The sequence below is a fragment of the Branchiostoma floridae genome, chromosome 7 (genome assembly GCF_000003815.2).
Source record: "Branchiostoma floridae strain S238N-H82 chromosome 7, Bfl_VNyyK, whole genome shotgun sequence".
NCBI classification, from domain to species: domain Eukaryota; kingdom Metazoa; phylum Chordata; class Leptocardii; order Amphioxiformes; family Branchiostomatidae; genus Branchiostoma; species Branchiostoma floridae.
In genome coordinates this window covers 6177142-6189471 of record NC_049985.1, presented here as the reverse complement: position 1 = coordinate 6189471, position 12330 = coordinate 6177142, and positions in this window count along the sequence as shown.

Genomic DNA, 12330 nt, shown 5'->3' with positions numbered 1-12330 from the left:
TCCCTGATGCTGAGCCGAAAGCTCGCCGCTCATAACGACTAGACAAGTGTTAAGTCCCAAAGCGTGGCTCTTAAGACAAAAACAAGAGTCTTTGGGAGTTGACACAAAAGCGCTGATTGTCGTCCTTAGTACTGTATAAGTGTTGAAATGCTATGACAGTCCGTTTCGACCCTGAAACAAGCCACTTTCTTAAGTATCCCCCCCCCCCCCTGGCAGCACAGCTGCGCCCATGATAAAACCCTTCTCGTGTCAGCGGAAACGACATCGTACCTCCAGTGTTAAACCCAGGGTCTATTCTAATCTCCAAGCAGATCCTACGGTAGCATAAGAAAGAGAAAGCTGGCAGAGGAGTGAAGCCGGCTTAGGAGTGTATACCTCTTGGCTGCACTCCTTGGACAGTTTGGTGCTATTTTATGCCATTGTAGGATCTGCTTGGAGATTAATTTTATTCATGTAGTAAGGCTGACGTCACATTTCCACAAAGGGACCCAGTCTGGCAGCTTTCCCCAACCCAGGCCACTCCTCATCCCTCGACGTAAAGCGATGCTGGCAGCTGCGACGGTGCAGCTGCAGGTAGTGGCTCAAAGAAAAAGAAAGATACTTGGCATAGCAGCTTTTTTTTGCTTGTTTGTCGGTGGAATGTGGGAAAAACAACAGCTAATGTGACGATGACATACTGGGGAGGGGGGCGGTGTCGGCACTGAATTCGTAGAAAATGTTGAACGGAGGTCGCGATTTTTTCACGGTAACTTGACATATTACTTTTGTTGCAGTCTTTATTTTTAAGATATTGATAAATGGATGTTGTTTGTTGAGAAAATTTCGCTTAATTTGCCCTTGGAACAACATCTTTTCTGCTAACGTTATATATTTCAATTAAGTAAATGTTTGTACACATTTTTCTGTACTGTGTAAAGTTAAAACGCCTACTTCAAAATGCAGGAAATAGCATTTCAGAGGCATTAAATTTCAAAATTTTCCGGGGGAGGATACCCCCGGACCCCCCTACAATGCTCGCGCCTTCGGCGCTCGTCGCGCGGCTCCGCCGCGCAGTGCGCGGAGAGTACAACACATTACAGATGTACACCCTAAAAAAAATTCCTAGCTAAAAGCCTGCCCCGCAGTTGTCAGGCGTGCGTATTCTGACTTACAGTTGTTGTAATACATAATTTCTGAAAATAGGGTTGGGACAGTCCATCCTCACTTCGGGACAGTTGAAATTTATTTTTGGGACAATGCTGGGACAGTAGGGAAAAAAGTTAATTTTGAGGACTGAATTAGCTGATGTTCCCCGCTCTACTCAAATGCAAACCATCAACAGAAAACATGGCCCGGCGAGCCCGGCTACCATTGTCAAGGAAAAACACACCCTGGCGAGAACATAGGCGAAGCAAATGAAAGTTCAACTCAGACCGCCTCCTGTCATAGACCTCAGAGTCAAACCTAGGCAGGATGCTAGAGATGACAACAAAGGCTGACGGGAAGCGAGACTTGGTAACAGAAATAAGGCAACTGAAATCATCAAGAGTCCGGCTGAGTGGACGGTGCATGGGAAGATTGTTAGTCCCCACGTGCAAGAACACCAGGTCAGGCTCAACAAAAGGGTGACGAGAGATGTCAGAAGTCAAATCATATACGGAAGCTCCATGGTGCGCATTAAATGTCAGAAGAGAAGGTGGCATGATTGGAGACATACTTACAGATTGAGTCACTGAAGGCAAGGATGATCTGAAACAAGAAAAAATATGTCATTGTTTTTATAATTCAATTTAATGATTCATGAAGTAATGTCGCTAATTAATGATGTATTAAATGACAGTAGTTTAACATGACAAAGCCATACATGTACTATAATAGCAATCTCCAAGCAGATTCCTCCGTGGCATAAGACAGTAACAAAAGCTGAGGAGGAAGTTTAGCCGGCAGAGGAGTATAATTGGTCACACAAATTATTTAATGCTATCTTATCTATTCAACAATTATTCATTTCATCAAATTATTCAAATCTACTATTATTGTCCATCTCCTAAGTCTGTACAGCTGTATGATATTTCGCCAATGTATTCCTTAAAGCAGTACAAAAATATGGTGGACATTGCTAAATAAATCTGATGATTACTGATTACTGAGGAAGATTTAATATAGGTAGTATTGTTGCACATTTGATTATGATGAATAATATTTACCCCATATCACAATCTATCACGACTGCTGCAAACATTGCTACAACACGGTGTAATCATGACCCTCCATTCATTGTTGCAAACCTGGCAGCCATGAACCTGCGTTGTTATGCAAGTTTGTTTGTTTGCCTTCAAAAGTTTACCTAACAACATCGGACACGTGACTATATTGGCGGGAAAATCTGGTCCTTGTATCACACTAAAAGATAGATTTTTCACAGCGAAATTCTCTGCTGGCCAGTTTTACTTTTCTTACGGCGCCAAATAAATTCTCCAAATAAACACTGAATAAAAAAAATCTGTCATGTATGTCGACATTTTACACCGTACCATGCAGGTTTTGGCGGTAACTGTTGACTGTTTACAAGAAATACCGACAATAAAGCACCGTGAGATGATCTGTCACACGTAACAGGGCCAGCCCAGCAAATACCTCCATTTTTTTCGCACTACGAACGTCAACGTATTGGCGAAAAATCGCTAAAAAAACTGACCCAGGCAGATCTGAAATTACATATCTACCCAGATCTCAAACCAACAGGATTTTCACATGGGATATAGACGAAGGTTAAACACGTCTTACACGCCAACAATCGATTGACATTCTGAGACCGACATGCGGATGCCCCCAATCTGAAAATCGCCGAAATTTCAACTCTTTACGGCGCTGCCATTTTGCTTCCGAGCTTGATCATGAAACAAATTAAAATCGTTGTAAAACCCCACAAAAATGGATTAAATAGAGAGCAGATAACAAACACTACTGATACTCACCGCCATGATGACCAAGAGACCGGAAATGGTGATGCAATCAGCTGTCATAGTCGGATGATATTTCATCCGGCTGGTGGCGCGAAAACTGTGCCCTTAGCAACGGCGTTACCATGCACGGCGGAAGGATACGTAAGAAAACAAATAGCGTTCTAAAGGCATTCTATTTTAGACGTGGCTTGGCGGCTGGCTTTTGGGAACGCAAATTATGATATAACTTGGTGTTTTACGCCATCATGTGGTTTATAGTGTGTGCAATACAAATAAACAAACGTCAAATGATTTTCACCTTTTCTGTGTCTCAAACGATCTTTGATTCTGACTGAAATTTATTTATTTATTCGAACTTCACCATATGTATTTACACAAAATGGTAGGGAGGCAAAAACAGGTACTTTATAACCTTTACTAGTTGCCTCCCGTGCAACTAAATTATACAATAATAATCATAATGATAACAAATAATAACAATTGTACAATCAAATAATAATGATTGTGTCAACGACAATAAAAGCAAATATACAATAATAACAAATATAAAGAAATAAATCATAGAAATAATGGTAAGATGAAATATGAAATATCTAGAAAGGTGTACAACTGGGACACTGACAGTGGGTGGCCCAAGTACATACGTCGTTGGGGTTAAATCTGTCGTTGGTAAGAGAGAGATAGTGAGCTAGGATTGCTTTCTTAAAGGTATTAATTGAAACAACTGGGGAAAGTTTTAGAGTTCTAATGTTGAGGGGTAAAGCGTTCCAGATGTGAACGATTCTTTCTAAGAAACAGTTTTTAAACGTAGTGGTGAGACATTTTTGGGGCTGGAGCTTGGCTTGTGAGTTGGATCTTAGGGATGTGAGTGGAAAACTTATATATTGATGAATGTCAATACCGTATTGTCCCAAGAAACATTTAGATAGGAAGGATAAGTGTAATAATTCTCTGCGGTACGATAGAGGTAAGAGTGAGCAGTAGATCAATCTATCCCTGTCAGTTGTATGGTTGTTAAGAATGTATTTTGTAGCACGTCTCTGGACGTTTTCAAGGGAAGTAATTAAGTTATGAGTGTGGGGGGACCAGATCAACGAGCAATATTCAAGTTTGGGCCTAACTAGTGTAATATATAGGATTTTCTTAACATTTGCAGGGGCATGGTAACCAACAGATCTCTTAATAAAGCCGAGGGTCGAGTTGGCACTAGCTGTGATGTTTTTTATAATAAGAAGTTTATTTGCAAGTTCTTGCCCGAGGGCTAATTGCAACATGAAGCATACGGAAGATATAGTAAACATACATAAAGTAATTTGGTATAGATAACAATGGTGACAAGTGTAAACAAGTGACTATTCTAACAATGATATTGACTGCTGAGAGCTACAATCTACGCATTTGGGGTTTGACTTCTTTTCTGGAAGCAGTGGAAGACGAAGTACCCCACTTTTTCCATGGTGAGTGGGTTATGTGACGTCAACAGCTTTATAGTTTTGTTTTCGTCGGTAAGCGTTTCGAAATTTTTGTGTGTTTTGCAAACCTCTTCTAATAACTCCTTTCTTTCCTGGTCATTGGAGAGGCAGTTAGAGAAAAAATGTATTTCGTCTTCCACCGGTTTTGCAATACAATGGTTACAGGTTCTTTCGCCCACAGGTAGCTTTTTGTACCGCCCTCTCTCAATTTCAAGGGGGTGGGCGCTAATTCTAAGTTTGCACATTGCCGATCTGACTTCGAAATTATCTAGTGACGTTAAATAAGTTTCCATTGAGTATCCCTTCTTTAGTTTCTTAAAGAATCTTAACTTACCATTATCTATAGATAGTCTATGAGAAAATGTCTGGATATATATATATTCCAACCTTTTTCTTAACAATGTACATATATGCTTGTTGCCTAACCGTGAATACGTAGAGTTCCATAGGAAAGAGTAACCAGTATTGTCTAGAATTTCCTCTACGTGTTGTGACCAGCATTTCTTCCGGCTGTTATTCGGTATAGATTGCTTACAGAGCAAAGCGTCTACTTGTAAGGGATGTGTTGAGAAGTCCAACTGTTTGAGGCGTAGCTAGTACTTAACTGTACGCATGGATATGTCTATGTCTATTGGGTACATTCCAAGCTCTGCTCTACTAGCTATGTTACTTGAATTTCTATGTACACCGAGAACATTTTTACAAAAGCGGTTCTGAGTAATTTCTGCTGGGCAATTGTCATCTGAATAAGCTTTGCCCCAAATCTCACAACCATATAATATAATAGGTTTGATACATGTACTAAATAGTTTGAGCAGAGCCTTTGGAGACAGGGATGAATGCATGAGGGGTTTGAGACTGAAAATGGCTTTGCGTGCTTTCAAGGACAATTGTTTCTTTGCTAGAGAATAGGTACCTGAGGGGGATAACGTCAGGCCTAAGTAAGAATAGGAGGTTGCGATATCTATAGTATCTGTACCGAAAGTAAATTTCATGTTTTTGGCGGGCGTCTCAGGGACCCCGCCTAACATTATAGTGAGCAACCGTTTCACAAGAATTCTAGGAATTCCGCAGGCATCTGTGGAATTTTTCTACAGCCCCGCCCGCCCGTGTTCAGTCACGTGACCTGACCCCGCCTAAACAGGGGTAAACAATTGGTCTTGCCACTTTCTCAGGCGATACCTCAAAAATACCTGCACCAAAACACAAATGCTATACACCAAAATAAAGTGAATTTTGTTGTCTAAATACACTGTTAATGGCTTTAACATAGGTGCTAAACTCGATGAGATATTTTCCGGAACGTCCGGCAAATGCCCCTTCTTCCGCGCTCGGCAGGAACTTCCGCGGGAGGGTCTGCATGGGGGGTCCCGACAACGATTTACGCTGAAGTCAGAAGAACACCCTACGTATTACGCAAAATCAAGGAAGGCAATTACGCTAAATTTGGTCACCTCGCTACGAATTACGCAGATATTCATAAGATGGTTTTCCCTACGAATTACGGGAAATAAAAATAGGCTGCCTCCGCCTTACGTAAAAGAGCATGCAGACCCTCCTGCGGGTCGGCGGAGGCATCGTCCCTTATTCGGGCATTTCCGACCGAGGTAAGATAGTTTTTCGTAAATTTTTCTTACAAATCGTAAAGTGAGCACTCTAGGTTTCGGACATATTAAATTGTGCATTCTAAGGAACAGTTTCATGTATCGTTTGTTTAGTTTTTATTAAAAGTAGCGCAAGGATTGACGATAATGTAGAGTGAAAGTAGTCAGCGCCTGGGTGGGAGGGGGGCATCTCGTAACGTGCGGTCCACAAATGCTGGCTATTTTCGATCGTAAAAAAATCGTTCAATTTTTATATACAGCGATCTAGGGTTCAGATATATTGAAACATCAATTTCTGAGGAACAGTTCTTTCTATATTTTGTTCAGTTTTGCGTAACTGACGAGAATGTAGAGGGTGTATACCTACCTGTGCAATCGGGTGGGAGGGAACGCTTCGCAACGATCGGGCATAATTTTCCATCGTAAAAGTATCGTACAATTCTTGAAGTTAGCGAACTTTTATTCAGATATTTTGAAACATATATCCAAAGGAATATTTTCATGTATAGTTTTTGTAGTTTTAAGTAAAATGAGCGTTAGGATTGACGAAGTGTAGAGGGTGTATATCGGTGCAGGTCACAGCACTTTGGGGTGGGAGTGGACTGTACCATTGCGTGCGCCCACAGTCTGTATACATTATCTATCAGCTGTAAATTCTTTTCAGTTTTATACAGATGATACTTTAAACCATATATATATATATATATATATATATTTCTAAATCTGTGTAATCACTGTTTGACGTTACAGGCCTGTTTATAAGCCTGTTGTCTATACAAATCTTAGTACTGCATAACAGTACATTCAGATTTTTATGCTAGTTTCGCATTTCAAACATGGCATAATGCTAATCATTTTGTTCTTCTACTCTAGTGATTCTACAAAGTTCTTGTAGAGGAATATTTTATGTATGTGGAGGACAAAAAAGGCATACTTACCATTATTTTACCATGATATTGCAAGAGGATAGATGCATAATTGTATGATTTTTAAAGCATATTTTTTATTCTTTTATCTTCTTCTTCTTTCGGTTAGGCTACCAACCTGATCTTTTTGAGGATTCTGCAGCTGTAGCAACATGGAGAGGTTCACTGCGCAGACTGAGGGGGATTAAATTTGGGATTTAAACATAGACAGGGATGGCGACATTTATGTTCTTTATTTTTAGGATATGGCCTTAGTTGCTGAAGATCATCAAGATGAGAGGATGGAGGTGTGCTTCACAAAGCTAAAGCAGGCACAAAAAGACCTCAAAAACTACAATAGAAGATGTACACAGGCAGAGCACGAAAATGAACAACTGGAAGAGAGATACGAGTGGCTTACTCAACAGTACTAGTATTAGATCGTATTGCAGCTCCTCACAAATGTAGAACACTTCCAGAAAGTCATAGCAGAAAAGTCATCTGATGTGTTCGAAATCAGTATAAACCTCGCAGCTGAAAACAAGAGGAATGATGAACTGACAACAAATTTCTATTTTGATACCACATTTATGTCATGATCCCTTGTCATTTTTCTGTACTGATTTATAATGATGTAAAGTAGAGATACATGTATCTGTCATTTGTTTGTTATCATAAGGTAAATTGTTGTTGCAGTTTCTGTACAGATATAGCAGCAATTCTTTATTTCTATGTATCACTCAGTGCATAATTGCTGAAGTCATAATGTTCTGTCAGAAGTGTAGGAGAGGTACACCAGTCAAGTTAGAAAGAATTATAAGAACAATCTAGAGGTAATCATGAAGGACAGGCTTGGTCGCTTTCAGTAGGCACCTCCAATATTGGCATGCATTGTTTTAATTGTCTTTCTTGAGTACCCTGTAGAAAAAGAAGAGAAATGATGAGGAATGTTTCAAAAGTCAAATGGTAAATAGCTTGATAAAGTTGGTTCAAGAGTTATAAAATGAATGTATACATTTCCATGAAATATATATATATATATATATATATATATATATATATATATATATACCTGTCTACATAGTTATTGTGCCATTTGAGTTACTTACTCTAAATATCAAGATATACACTTCACAGGTAACTTTTTCATGGAAAATGTGTTCAATTAGACAGAAAACAAGTAAAATCTGACCGACGCAATTTGGTCGCCAATTATGCATAAATTATGCAAATTAATGAAGATATACTTGATGCCAACATTCCCACCAAGTTTAAACATCATATACCCAACCAGTGTTGAGATATTTCAATCCAAGTGACACCACAAATTTCTTTTAATTCTTCCCATTGAAAACAATAGGGCCCTAGTGCCATGCCTGACCCCATTTGCCCCATTGTTAAGGCCTTTGTTTCTTCAGTTTTTATAAGTATTAATGATTTTTGTTCTCTGATCCTTCTTAAGTTGTATAAAAATCATTAAAAAAGTTTATAAAATCATCAATACTTATCAACAATAAAAGCGCCCGCCATGGCAATAGTTTTTATTGCCACACTTATTGAAAATTCGCCCGAATTTTTTGAAAATCATAACTTTGGTTTTCTTTAAGTTCACCTGAAGTTTCCATTTCTCGCAAAATGCTTGAAGTTTGTCCAGAGCACATTGTAAACCTGTTTCAGATTCTGAAAACAACACTACGTCGTCAGCATATAGCAGGGAGGATACAAGTAGATTATGCAGGGAGGGTGGGGCACAGTCGGGGCTGTCTAAATCTTTTACCAGGTCATTTATGAACAAGTTGAAAAGGTAGGGCTGAGGTTACACCCCTGCCTTACGCCTCTGTCTGTTGTAAATAAGGGTGTCAGACCAGCTGGCGTTTTGACACATGTTTGTGGGTTGCTATACATGGATTTTATTACACTGTACAATTTTCCGCCTATTCCTGAGTTCAGTAATTTATAACGAAGACCTTCTCGCCAAACACTGTCAAAGGCTTTTTTAAAATCTACCAAGCATGCATATAGGCGTTTGTTAGTGTTATTGTATTTAGATATTAATGTGTCGATGACAAAGAGGTTATCATTAGTTCCAAAGTTATTTCTGAAGCCGGCTTGGTTGGCGGAAATGAGATAATTTTCATCTAGGTAGTTAGTAAGACGTTTATTAATTACAGCCGTGAACAACTTGGCGAGGCAGCTAATGACAGAGACCCCCCTATAATTATTGGGATCATCTTTGGGGCCACTTTTGTGTATTGGGACAATGTGACTTTCACCCCATTGTTTGGGGAAGTGACCAGATGACAAAAATAGATTAAAGAGTTTGGTTAGCGGTCTCGTAAGTATATGGGCTGCACATTTGAGCATTTCATTAAGTATCAAATCGTTTCCAGAGGCTTTGTTGTTCTTAACTTGGGAAATTGCTTGTCTGATTTCGTTTTGTTGAATCTCTGCATCTAAACTGTTTTGACTAACGGAGTTGTTCTCGAGTTCGCCCAATTTGGTTTTGATCTGGGTATGGAAATGATTGTCGGTTTTAGGAATTCGGGGCATCATGTCTCTTCCATATAAGTTTTGGAAGTGGTTGTGAAGTGTTTGTTTGTCAAATGTTTCTTCATCTTTAATAATGGAGTCATTTGATTTAAACTGTTTGACTAATTTCCAAAACGTTGTGGGGTCTTTGGTAGATAGGGAATTAAGTTGTTGAAGGATACTATTTCTGTAATCTTTCTTGGTTTTCCGGATTATTTTCCTATATTCCTTTTTCTTTTTAAAATACTGACCCCTAATATAGGGGTCCCGGGGATTTTTAGAGAGCAGTTTAGCCAGTTCGTAAACGTTACGTCTGGCAGTAGAACAGCTCTCCGTAAACCATCTCTTTTTACTTTTCGGTTTGTTTTGTTTCTGTCTACCTGGCTTTTTACAGCGTAGTGTTAAAGACTTTTTGCCCGCTTCTTGTAGAGGCGATACAAAATCACATAGCGCTTTCTCAAGTGAATTGGGGGTTGTCCCGTAGCTCCTGCTAATGAAATTATCTATAGCAGAAGAAAAGTCAGCGCTATTGACTATGGCATTAAATTTTTGTTTGGAATCAGAGTCCCATACTAATTTACAGTAGGGACGCAAGGGGAGGTCAGTGTTAGTAGTCTGTGCATAAGATTGCTTAGCGTTACAGTGTAGAATAAGAGAAAGTTTACAGTGGTCAGAGAGTGGTGTTAGCGGATGGACATGGAAAAATGAAGTTTTGCGGAGAAGAATTGTTTCACTTGCTAGGACATAGTCGACTACGCTAGACCCTTTACGCTGGTAGCACGTAGGTTTTCCCAGTGAATCGCCGGGAGTCCTGCCATTTAGAATTCTTACTTTGCTGTTGATACACAGGTCGATCAAGTTTTTACCGAAAGGGGTGGGGTTACCTAAATCCATGTTATTACGATTGAGCGGGTGGTCGGTGTTTTCGTCATCGGGGAGGCTGCCAATAGGGCCATCGTCTGCGATATAATCTTTCAGATCGCCCACACGTGCATTTAAGTCTCCCCCTACTATAACCTCGCCATAATTTTGGTAGTAAGCTATTTCGTTTTCAAGTACGTCAAATATGTCATAAGTTCTATTTGAATGAATTGTGGATCTATTTGGGCTTATATAAACTGATGCTAGGTAGATATCTTCTTTCATATTTACCAGTTCCTTGCTTACTTTTACCCAGAGAATGTCCTCAGATTTGCTGTCTAATTTTGTAACGAAGTTTTTGTATTGCTTTTTAAACAAGAAAATAATACCGCCGGACCTACGTTTGGCTTTCCTAGTTTTGGTTCTAGTACTACTGAAACATAGAAAGTTAGGAAAATGTTTCTCACCTTCATGCCAGGTCTCTAGTAGAGAAAAGAAATCAAACCCTTCTAATTGGCTTACAAAATCACTATCTTCTATTTTATATATGACTCTTAAAAGATAGGCAGTTGGACATAGTTACACCTAGGTCATTAAATTCCGTAACTGATGAGAGCACTGATGAGAGTCCCTCAATTTCGTAGTCATAGAGCACTGATGTTTTAGACCTACAGATAGTGAGCACGTTACATTTAGAGGTATTAAATTTCATCATCCATGTGACACTCCAATCGACCATGTTGTCAATATCATGCTGAAGGGAAATACAATCAGCTGGTGATGAAATTTGCTTGTAACATTTTGAGTCATCAGCATAAAGGGCCATGGGACATTCTATAGTAGATGGCAGGTCATTAAAACTGGTTTTCTGTAGTAGAATTGCTATCAAACTACACCAATCGATATTAGGAAGATTCAAATCACCTAATAAGACCACCTTGTTGTATTCTTGGTCGGCCAAACGCAATGTATATTGGAGGTTATTAGTAAATGCCAGTAAGTCCCCATTAGGGGGTCTATAAAACAAGATGATACCGATTTTCCCCTGTTTTTCTGTCAGCATTTTGCAGACCAAGATTTCGTCAACAGGTTCAATATCAGACCTCCTTCTTGACAGAATATTGCCATTGACAGCTAAGAGAATGCCCCCGCCGATTTTGCCGGGAATGACAGTACAACGATCTTTGCGATAAAGCAGGTAGCGCTTGGGAAGCAATACGCGACAATCCAATCTCGTCGGGAGGTCTCGCGAGACTGTAATCTGGCCGCGCGCGCGCGTGATTTGACAGCCGGACGGTAACAGCCTTCAGCAGCCCAGCGGCTAACAATGGCTTCTCCCAGCATCGACTCGATCGAGTCAACTTCAGAGATTCGTTGTGCTTTTATTTGGCAACATCCGCCGGTAAATCGGCATGCCATGAGCAGATAATATTGTTGTGAACCTATGGACTCGATATCGTGTTGTAAATTTGCAAATTTCTGGTCATTTTCACATTTTTTGACGGGCGGTTTATGCTTGCTTGTCGTGAGAAAAACGTGCATATAGGCGCGTCGCCTTACTTGTAGTTACTCGGATAAGTTTGGCTCAAGCCGTAAAAATATCCCACAAAAGCTTACAAGTACCATCATTGGATCCTTGTAGATCCAAACTCGTAAGACTTTCGGCGATTTTGACCGTAAATTAGTCGATGGCAACATATCGACTTTGGGAGTTTACGCGTACGTGAGTTGGGGAGGGGGGCGTGTTTCCGTGTTCGTTTTGATCAAGACGGGGTCACTTTTCCGACTATGTCTATGATTTCTCCGAGAATGAGCCAAACAACCCTCTGTTTTCTTTGAATGCTTATAAACTAGACCCAAGTGACTTTCTGGTGGAGAAGAATTTTAAAGATTGAACTATGGGTTAGTACTTTTTGCATTTTGCCGCCTTAGCGGCAAAATGCTCTGAGGCCAGAGTAGTCGCCGTTGTGATGTTGAGATGAACGGACCTGTTCAATTCATGCCAAACATTTGT